The sequence below is a fragment of the Hyposmocoma kahamanoa genome, unplaced genomic scaffold (genome assembly GCF_003589595.1).
Source record: "Hyposmocoma kahamanoa isolate Upper Pololo Valley unplaced genomic scaffold, ASM358959v1 78, whole genome shotgun sequence".
NCBI lineage: Eukaryota > Metazoa > Arthropoda > Insecta > Lepidoptera > Cosmopterigidae > Hyposmocoma > Hyposmocoma kahamanoa.
The window spans coordinates 25,541,208-25,552,859 of record NW_020653945.1 but is presented as its reverse complement, the minus strand read 5'-3'; the positions used below and the strand labels follow the sequence as shown (position 1 = coordinate 25,552,859).

The following is an 11,652-nucleotide window of genomic DNA, read 5'->3' as shown; positions in this document are numbered from 1 at the left end:
GTCTTTCAACGACTTTTTAGTCGTAGCGCCATCTATGAGAAATCTATGACAGATTTATCACCCAGTTAGTACCTTTACAGCTACCAGTCCTGGCGAGAGATGTCGCTATTCACTGTATTCATTAAATTTTTATTGAATTGATATTCAATTATTTTTTTGGGAAATTACTCCACTAGTTTGTTATAATTATTAATACAAAGATCGAACACTCAGAAAAAATTCCTTCGATCCGGTCGGATTCGAACCGACGTCTTCTTGCATACCGTGCCAGATTTTAGTTTAGTTTTTTTTAATTTTGCTTTAAAATAAATTAATAAAATTGAACAAAATTCAGATTTTATTTAAAATAATAAGATATTTCCATATTAATTCTTGCTTTGTAAAGAACAGGACGTTTAGTAATTTTCATTCCATAACTGCGTTCTGAATAACATTTGTAGTCTTTACCGCTCGAGAAGTTCGAGTCATCGTGCGGAAGTGACGTGATTTCGAATACGACAGTTTGACGTTCGATTCAGGTGTTGTGAATAAAAATGAAAAGAAATCGTCAATACGAATCGGTCGACAACTGAGTTATCGTAAGGTTCTGAAGCAACCACCAGGGCCACGACTCTTACCAGTTAGGTAGCTTAGGATGCGTAGCGAGAGGTACTTTTATAAATTTGAACTGGAATAATCTTCAAAACTTGGTTTATTGTATTCGAAAGAAAATATATAACATATTGAAACTCGTATCTGGAGCTGCGTCGTCAGTACCACCGAGACGAGTTGATCAGTGCGACGAGGACGGCTTTTGGAAGGTGGAAAAGAAAAAGAAGAACACCAGCCGAAACCTTGCCCTGACTGGCCCGAATCATTTATTGCGTCCAGCGGTACCGACGACGTTGTTATACGTGTCGCGTCTTCATTACTCCACCAAGTCTGCGGATATTGTGGAGTACATGCGAGTGAAGGCAATGCAAACCTGAGGGTCGAGCGGTTGGAGTCGCGCCACAATGTGAATTTTAATTCATTTGTGGTGCGAGTACCAACTCAACACCTGTCGACCTTCATGAGAGAAGACTTTTGGCCGAAGGGTGTCATGTACCGGCGTTTCCGAGGACGGCTACCGGACACCCACGTTGCGTCACACGTCGAAGTACATACGTGTAAATAAATAGTGTTATATGTATATTATCATGTTATATTGTATTTAAGGTATTTATTTAATATTTCTGTTATTGTTTTATTATATTATTGTTATATTATATGTATGTTAGTCTGTAAGGTATGTATCTATGGGTCCTAGTTGCCTGAAATAAATAAATAAATAAAATAAAATAAAAATATTTTCTGATTCGGGTTACATTACGAACTATCAAGATGTTCTATTCTTTCTTATTTCATTTTTCAAACACATTCTAAATACAAAACTATATTCATTCAGCCAGTGATTCTACTCATAGAGTAGAGCCTAGACTGCAGTACTATGTCTCCATTTAATTTATTTTGATAAATAATTGTAACCCATCAAGTCTATGTTATCCAAGTATGTATAATGTACCATTTCCATTATTTTTGTGTTTATGTTTGTTTGTTTTATAATCTCACCCGAGGCCACGCGACGATATGATCGACGATACGCGTCTGTCAAAATAATGCTCTTTAACATAATCCAGCCGTTCTTGACAGTCGTCTTCGTAAAGTCATAAATTTATACAGAACAAAAAGGACAATATTAGGGCTGTAATAAAATGTTGGCATTCAAAGTTTGCCAAAACTTAATACTAAATTATTCTTTTTTTAACCGACTTCAATCAATTCGACTGTATGTTCTTTTTTTTTCTTTTTTTTTTTTGTATGTATGTTACGCGATAACTCTGGTATTTGTGAATCGATTTTCATGATTCTTTTTTTTTGTTGGAAAGGGGGTACTTCCATAGTGGTCCCATTTCATTTTGAAGAAAATCGTCCACCTCTAAGGGTGGCTGTTCACGCATGAAGATTCATTTTTATAACTTTAATTTATTAGTTTATTTATTATATTATTTATTATAGTATTAGTTGATTTTGCTATTTCTCCAATTCAAGGCGTTTTTCTCTCGATATACTTTGAGTAGTGAGAACCAATTTTTATTATCTCCAGTGTCAAGTTCTGTATAGTGGCGAACTAGGGGATATTTCAATAAAACTTAGCAAATAGACGTAAATCCACGTACTTTTGAGGTCGGTTTTTTTAGTACTCTGTACTGATCTGTTATTAAATAATGTTGTTTTTCAATCATATATATTTACAAAGAACAACCCCCAGTTTCTTACACATTCTTCTCAGGAGAATTTGCCTTACGAATAAATAGTATTTTTTAATCAATTTAACAATTGTAAGTGTTTATTAGACAATAAGTTAAAATATGCAGGTAAGGTAGAATAAAATCGTCGAGTTGCGGACACCAGCCCGTTACACCAAGCACCCAGTACCAAGTACTAGAAACTAAAACTAGGATCAAAATTATATGGAATCGGGTCCCCGCGGCAAGGTGCCCAAGATGGTGACAGCGTTCCCCCTTTGTATAGCTATGATAATGCATTGGCCAAGGTAGCTGCCGGTCCTTGACCCAGACAATCTATAAATTTTGCACAGGGTGCCAATAGGTAGTCGGAAACGAGGTCCTGGAACATATTACTCTTTATTCTTTCTAATAACGCAAACACACATTGCTCCGCACTAGGGAAACCTGTAGCGCGGATGCCATGGACACACATATACACAACCACAAATTACGCCCAAACTCACGAGAGAAATAAATGTAGGCCATATAAATAATTTTCCCCCGGCCCGGGAATCGAACCCGGGATCTCTACGTGGCAGCCCAGCATGGTAACCGTTCGATCGCGGAGGCAGTTAAAGGATGAGTGAGGTTGAGTTCTAAGGAATGAGTGTCACTCTATCCGGGCGTTTGCCATCAATTCGCGATATGCCGCTTGGCTTGAGCGAAGCGTGCACGTTGACCGGGGCTAAGGCATGGCAGGTGACGTCGTTAAGGGGTGCATGCCTGGAGATACGGCCGGCGCTCAACTGGCAGGAAAGACCGTGGTGACTCAGAGCACTTACGTCTTTTAAGCTTTGTTATGAAAAATGCACTATTATGCCTAAAATACAGGTACACATGTACTTAGTTTAGGCATCGCAATTGCACTATTAGGCACTAAGATTAAAATGTTTAATTTTACCATGCTTATTTTATATAATTTAGATTTTTTTTTTGTTTATTACACTTTATTTTAATATTTTGTCTTCAATTACATTGTTTTCATTAGAATTGTATTAGATTAAGTCATATTATAATAAATTTATATTATCTTATCTTATCTTATGTCTTTGCCGCAAAAACGCCGATGCGGGGAGTAAACCGGGACACCAAGGCGGAAGCCTGGCAGAGAAGAAAGCATGCAGCCAGTGGCCGGATTCCCACCTGGACGCCGTTCCCAGACGCGCTCGGTCTATTGAAATGCAGTGATTTGATTAGGTCATTAAAAATGTTTTTGCATAATGTATTATCCCAGATTCTTTTAATTTCGGGGTCGGACTAAGAATTTACATTGGGGCAACCTGATCCAAGGCAATTCTGGACCACGTAACCACGTTATCTCATTTCAAAATCAAATTATAAAATTGACCAAAAAAATCCATCAGTGTTAAAAACATTCACTAAAAAACCTGATTTTCAATCATTGGCAAAAACGTGCTTGATCCGTGCTTGATAAGATAGGTGTGTGTATAAATATTTCTGAATTAGAATTTGGATCCTGCATTGCCTCATATTTTTCCACTACTAAATACGGGTCTCGTCTAAGAATGTAACCTACATGGTTACATTCTCCTCTGCCATGTCGCTTACAACATGGTTATTCTTTTTTTATGGCAAAAAAAAATCCTAACGCGGTTTCGCAATATTTTACAAGGGAGATAGCGGTTTATCAAGTGGTGGATTGTCCCATAAATCAATGAGAAAGCGATCCAATTTTGTTCCCGGATAAGTTAGACCGTTTTTTGAAAAGAATTGTATAATTTATACTTATTTTCTGAGGTAAAAATGGGTTTTGGATTTTGAGATGCAATAGAAAAAAAGCTGCTTGCTTAGCTTTAGATAGAGGTTTTCACTTAGTGGCTAATTTTTGGTATACGAAATAAAACCTTTTTAAAATACAATAGCAAACGTATTTCAGCATGACTTAAAATTTTAGATAATGTTTTTTAGTTTTGAGTCTAGGTATAATAAAATATGATGACGCTATTGAATGTGACTGTGAAATTATACACTCACCTCTTAATTATTTTGAATTTGACTACCTTGTGGCCGAACGGTTGCCATGCTGGGCTGCAACACAGAGGTCCCGGGTTTGATTCCGACGCCGGGAGAAATATTTGTATGGCCTACATTTATTTCGTGAGTTTAGGTGTAATTTATGGTTGTCTATGTGTGGATCCATGGCAGTGGTGGTGATTACTTACAATTATATGGACGTCGGGTCCGCGCTAAAAAGTGTCCGCACTTGTAAGGCGCTAAAATCGTATACAGAGCGCCAAACTCCGCTTTAGTCTTCATTTGTTCGACTGACAGCGCGCTGTCGCGATACTGCGATGACATTACAATTTAAATTTCGAATAGGTTGACTTGGGACATTTTTTTCGTGGTTTTGGTATTAGACCCGTCGTCCATTTATTTGTAAGTCAATGCTATTAGGCATCCTCGGCTCCTGAAACTTTTCAGTTGCTTAATGCAATATGAATATGTTTACGAGTAACATTCCAGTTACGTCCATGGGATAGGGGTCTCTAATGAGTATTAACACAAGTTTTACCTAGCTTCAACACAATATTATGGTCTAGTTAATATCTCTATTTGTACAAATTGTGATCGAAATATCCATGAGCATCGGGAGAAAAAAAAAATTAATTTCTATTTCTATTTCCCCGAAACGAAGCGAAATATTCTGTCTGTAGAATCGGTTAAGCTTTAATGCCAAGAGTTGGGTCGTGAGGCAGGTTTTAGTTCAAAATAGGAGTTTTAACACATTTAACTGCACATTTCGGATAGTTAAATTGAATTCGAGCAGACTCAAGTTTTTGGCAAACGCGTATTCGAGTCTAATATGCTTAAGCAGTAAGCTTTCTTATAATTATTAATACAAATATCGAACACGGGTGACGAAACACTTTCATAGATTTCTCATAGATGGCGCTAAAAAGTCGTTAAAAACCAGACACAAAGAACTGACAACAAGCACATAGAAAAATTCGTGAGGTCCGCTGGTTCGTTCAGTGGCATAGCGTCTAGCACGGTTTGCTAGAAGATGTTGGTTCGAATCCGGCCGGACCGAAGGATTTTTTCTAAGTGTTCGATCTTTGTATTAATAATTGTAACAAACTAGTGGAATAATTTTACAAAAAATAATTGAATATCTATTCAATAAAAATTTAATTAATACAGTGAATAGCGACATCTCTCGCCAGGACTGGTAGCTGTAAAGGTACTAACTGGGTGATAAATCTGTAATAGATTTCTCATAGATGGCGCTACGACTAAAAAGTCGTTGAAAGACCAAGTACAAAGACACGACGCAAGTACATAGAAAAATTCGTGAGGTCCGTTGGTTCGTTCCGTGGCTTAGTTGGTATAGCGTCTCGCACGGTATGCAAGAAGTCGTCGGTTCGAATCCGACCGGATCGAAGGAATTTTTTCTGAGTGTTTTTTCTGAGTGTTCGATCTTTGTATTAATAATTATAACAAACTAGTGGAGGAATTTCACAAAAAATAATTGAATATCAATTCAATAAAAAATTAATTAAATTACCACTAGTTTGTTATGACTCCACAGTCATTTCACAAAAAAATAATTGAAAATCATGATGGTGAAACATCCTGATATTCAATAAAACACTTAAGTAAGCTTTGTTCTTAAAAATAGTCACACAGAACAAGAAATACTCTAGAAGTCATTGACTTACAATTATATGGACGTCGGGTCCGCGCTAAAAAGTGTCCGAACTTATAGGGCGTTAAAATCGTATACAGAGCGTCATTCACGCTTTAGTCTTCGTTTGTTCGATTGACAGCGAAGCAAGCAAAATTAGACAGTACTGCGATGACATTACAATTTAAATTCAACGTTTTAGCTTTTTAGCTTCATATTCCTTTACATGTCACTATTTGGTTACCATGCCGGACTGCCACGCAGAGGTCCCAGGTTCGATTCCCGGGCCGGGAGAAATGTTTGTATGGCTTACATTTATTTCTCTCGTGAGTTTGGGTGTAATTTGTGGTTGTCTATGTGTGTGTCCATGGCACCCGCGACACAGGGTTTCCCTAGTGCGGGGCTATGTTGAGTGTGTGCGTTATTTATTTATACTACGTTTAAATAGGTTGACTTGGGACATTTTTTTAGTGATTTTTGTATTAGACCCTTCGTCCATTTATTTGTAAGTCAATGCTAGAAGTGCTTAGTTTGCATGTCACGTGTGCCGTCATCGTGTCAAAACCTCAAAATCGTAGGAAAATGCCTTATTTTGCTATTATGGAGCGCAACAACGAAAGTCGCACTTGTAATATTATCCATGATAATGTTTCATAATCGTCGTTAAGTCTTATTTGACTTTATTTAAATAAATTTTCATTTTTTTATTTATCGTAATATTTTTTTTGTTATAACAAACCTTAGAACGCCGCAATATGGTTGCTTCTTTTTTAGAGAACTAAATATACATCTCGAATTCGTCGTCGTTCCAGTATTGACGCTAGATAGCAGCAAATGTAAAATCAAAACGTTGTAACTTGCAAATGTATTAAACTTTCGACGATATGCCATGGTAAGTTTAAATTATATTACCAATGTGTTATTTCTTTATAAATTAGAAACTAATATTATCAAGATTTCATAGTGTTCCGAATTATGAATGTGTGAGTGTTGGCGACGGCGGTTCTGATAGTAAGGCTTAAGGCATTTCCATTATTTTTTTTCTTCGGTGGTCACTAATTATACAGGTTTTTTATCATAGTATAACTTTTTGTTCTTATCCCATTGACTTACAATTACATGGACGTCGGGTCCGCGCTAAAAAGTGTCCGAACTTATAAGGCGTTAAAATCGTATACAGAGCGTCATTCACGCTTTAGTCTTCGTTTGTTCGACTGACAGCGAAGCAATCAAAATTAGACAGTATTGCGATGACATTACAATTTAAATTCAACGTTTTAGCTTTTTCATATTCCTTTACATGTCACTACGTTTAAATAAGTTTACTTTGGGACATTTTTTTCGTGGTTTTTGTATTAGACCCGTCGTCCATTTATTTGTAAGTCAATGTCTTATCCCAATATTATAAAGTGGTTTCACACCACATGATCTAGGGTTGACTGATAAAATTATTAATAATGAATAAAACGCATAATTATTTGCATATATGTACACATAGTAATGTGTTCCAGTGATTACGCATATATATAGTAAGTGAGTAAGTGATACTTCACCTACGCATAATGATACATAGGCACATAATTGTATCGGCTTTTTTCGATTTCCATGGGATCCCCTCATCAGATTCTGACTTCTTGGCGACAATGGAACTGTTACAGATTCCTTTGTACATTTTATGCTTTTTTCTGGTTTTCATGGTGACGGTTATTTGTTGATTAGGTACACGTATTGTGTCAATGGAAAAATCAACTTTTATATGCGGAAAATATTTTTTTTAATCTGTAATAGCCGAAACGAACCTGGAATAGCATTCAACAGTCAGGGACCACCTCAAGAGTATATCCTTTCAAACAAAAAATAATTTTCAAAATCGGTCCACAATTGACATAGAAATTTTCGAGTACACGACAAGCCTATAAAATTGGAGGATTGTAGTCGATTTCCATGGAATCCCTTCATCAGATTCTGACTTGATGATAATGGGACCACCACGAGAGTTCTTTCCCGAAGACTTGCTTAAAGAAAGCTTACTAAAATTCACCCATTGTAGCTATTGAGTTTGAATGCTAACTTTTGCTGCCAATACAAAACTAGCCGCTGTTGCACAACTCAGCGTTTTCGTGTTTAACCAAACTGATATTGGTAGGACTATTTTTTAGTCAAGCCAATTTTGTGTATGAAAAGAAATCACCGTGAAAAAGTTAATTTCTCACAAACGTGCTCGGAAATATTTGCATTACTTTCGAAAAACGAACACGAACAAATCATTTATGGAGCGTGCGATATCTTCCCGGCCAAGGCCTGCAAAGTAAGTATAAAAATTCATTACTGTCCGCGGCTCTAAACTTTTAAAATTTACCTACTAACAATGAACTGTGTACAATTAAGATCGAACGCAAGGGAAAATTGATTGGATCCGGCTGGATTCGAACCAGGGTCTGCAGCATACCAGGCCGATGCTCTCCCAACTAAGCTACGGAACCAACGAATTTTTCTGTGCTTGTTCAGATCTTTGTTTTTGGTGGCTATCAGCTGCTAATTAGAGATGTCGCTTTAACAATTTTAATATGAAGGGTACTGACTATCACGATGTATTTGCTCTCATGATATTATTTTTATTTATTGATTTTTTGTGAAATTACTCCTTTCGTTCAAAGATCGAACACAGCGGAAAAAATCATTGGGTTTGCTGGTTCGTTCCATAGCTCTTAGTTGGGAGAGCGTTGGCCTAGTATGCTGAAGACCCTAGTTCGAATCCAGCAGAATCGAATTAATTTCTCTTTGTGTTCGATCTTTGTACTAATATTATTAACAAACAGATGGAGTAATTTACCTCCGACCTCAAAGTGTGTTATTGACATTGATTATCGGAAAGTGCACGGAAACCGGATTCGTCCCTTAGTTTGTCACTTGCAGAGGTGGAATATTATCTATAAATTATTATATGGGACCAATACTGAAGAACAAAAAAGAAGCTTTAAAATCTGTCCCTATAGGCTCCTGGCAGAATACCAGCGTCGCGGGCAGCCGCCTCATTTATGCTGAGTCAGCGCCTTTTCATTGCCATGGCTTCCAAGAGTAGAATATATTACTGTGTTACGTCTAAGTTAATGTCTGTATCATGTGCCTGTGTATGTATTTGTCATGGTGGTGAATAAAGATTTTTATCTATCTATCTAAATCGATTCACAGATGCCGAAAATCGCGTAACATATGTACATACAAAAAAATATTCCTCCTCTGAAGTCGGTTAAAAATACCCACAAAATACTCTTGAATTATTTATATCCCCAGCCCATAGAGGTAATATGAAATTTGTACATTATACCAATAAAAAGATACCACAAAATGGGAAATACAATCAAATATCAATTTCCACGCTCCAACGGACTAATCCTTATCACAAAGTACAAAAGGAGTGATATTACTCCAATATACTTAATACACGAGAAATCTAACATATTGCAGCGTATAAGAGGATTTTCTCGGCTAGTTTTATGTCTCTATTTATATACATTTTTATCTGGTCAATGTGATAGAAAATTGTATAAAGCCAACCACACACGTCGCTGTTCTCCCCAAATGAAAACGGTTTAGTAGAGAGAGAGAGAGAGAGCTGTGAAAGAGATCCTACCTTACCTTACCTTACCTATTTTTGCCGCCAATGATGTGGCATTTCGATTTTGACGGTTAAGGAAGCTTGTGAAATTACAGGCATGTTTGAACGTCGGCTCTGCGTGGCTCTGTAACTGCTATGGACATGCATATCTCTTATCACCAGACGCACGACTTGCTCGCCCCGTCACTTGGTAAGTATAATAAAAAACGGTAGATGTATGAACTTTGTATAAGAACATATCAAACTACAAATTCCAACTACAACTCTAATAGGACGGTCATACACTGAAAAACAATGTGATTGAAAATAAGATTTAATATAACACAATAATTGCAATGTTTTTTTTTGCAATTGCAATTTTGCTGAATTTGATTCCATCACATATAGTTATAGGTTAACTTAATTGAATTTAAAATTCTTCAGTGCGATATATCATAAAGTTAGGACATTCAAAATTTGACATTGACGAGGTTTAAAACTATAGAGAAGAAAAGTACCACCGCCTTACCATTTTTACCATCAAGCAGCAAAGTGTGCATTACTGTCCGTTTTGAAGAGTATAGATGCTGGTAAAATTACAGTCACACACACCTACAGCTCTTTGCAATTTAAACCTCTGCGTGGCACTGCAACTGCTATAGACAGACAAGTCGCTTATCACTCGCACAGCTCACGACTTATTCGCCCCGTCACTTGGTGTAATAAAAAATACATTAGACGTATATGTACTTTATAAAAGAACATATCTAACTACAGTTCAAACAAAGGCATTAGTGCACTGAAAAACGATGTGATTGAAATAAACAAGATTTAATATGATCATATAACACAATGATTGCAATTACAATTTTAATAAACTTGATTCCGTCGCGTATTTTAATATGTTAACTTTATTAACTTAATGTTCTTCAGTGTGGTATATCATAGAGTTAGGACATTCCAAATTTGCCATTCGTGAGGTTTAAAACTATAGTGAAACAAAAACGATGACAAAAATCTGTGGTAGTGACCCATTTAGTCTAGTCTAGTTCAGTAGTCTTGCATGTAGTCTTGTTCAATGATGGTTGAAATAAAAATATTAAATGATAAATACGTACAAATGTATATTACAAAGAGCAAGAGAGTTTCTTGCTCATACTTATTCTTCTCAGGGGAGTCTGCCTTACGAATGAACAGTATAGTTTAATCAATATGACGATTTTAAGTGTAGTAAGCTTACCTATGAAATAGCGATTAATTAACTTTGACTTAGAACAAAAAACAAACCAAAATCATGTAATAATATCTTCGTGATAGGTGTTAAAATTGAGGAACACAACAGGACGTGGAGAAACATTTTTTCAAGAATTTGTTTATATCTCCACTAGTTTGTTATATTTATTAATACCTTACCGTGCTTAGTTGGTATAGCGTCTGGCACGGTAAGCTAGAAGACGTCGGTTCGAGTCCGGCCGGAACGAAGGAATTTTTTCTGAGTGTTCGATTTTTGTATTAATAAATATAACAAACTAGTGGAGTAATTTCACAAAAAATAATTGAATATCAATTCAATAAAAATTTAAAATAGTTTATATCTCTCTCAGTCTTATTCTCATTTGTTATAAAATGGTCAATGTAATACAAAATTGAATAAAGGCAACCACTCACACTCCCGCTCTCCGCAAATAAAAGCAATAGACGTACTTTTTGCAACAGAATGTATAAAACTAAGTTCTCTCCACCACACAGTAAACTAATAATCGGTCGACTTAGTAACAATTTGCGGAATACCGAGCTGGTTTTTATATAATATATATGACAAATAGTTATTATATAGAATGACAATGAATATAAGAATAATAAATTATTGAAAAGTCGATAGTTTTAAAAAAGAAGAAGAAGGAACATAATATATACTACATTGACTTACAATTATATGGACGTCGGGTCCGCGCTAGAAAGTGTCCGAACTTATAGGGCGTTAAAATCGTATACAGAGCGTCATTCACGCTTTAGTCTTCGTTTGTTCGACTGACAGCGAAGCAAGCAAAATTAGACAGTACTGCGATGACATTACAATTTAAATTCAACGTTTTAGC

At 36.2% G+C, this 11,652-nt stretch overlaps 1 non-coding gene across 1 annotated transcript; it reads right to left on the bottom strand.

Annotated features, from left to right (window-relative positions):
- Nucleotides 1-8,366: 8,366 nt before the first annotated feature.
- Trnat-ggu lies at nucleotides 8,367-8,438 on the bottom strand. Its single transcript has one exon. It is a non-coding gene; the product is annotated as a tRNA-Thr (tRNA).
- Between the last annotated feature and the right edge of the window lie 3,214 nt (nucleotides 8,439-11,652).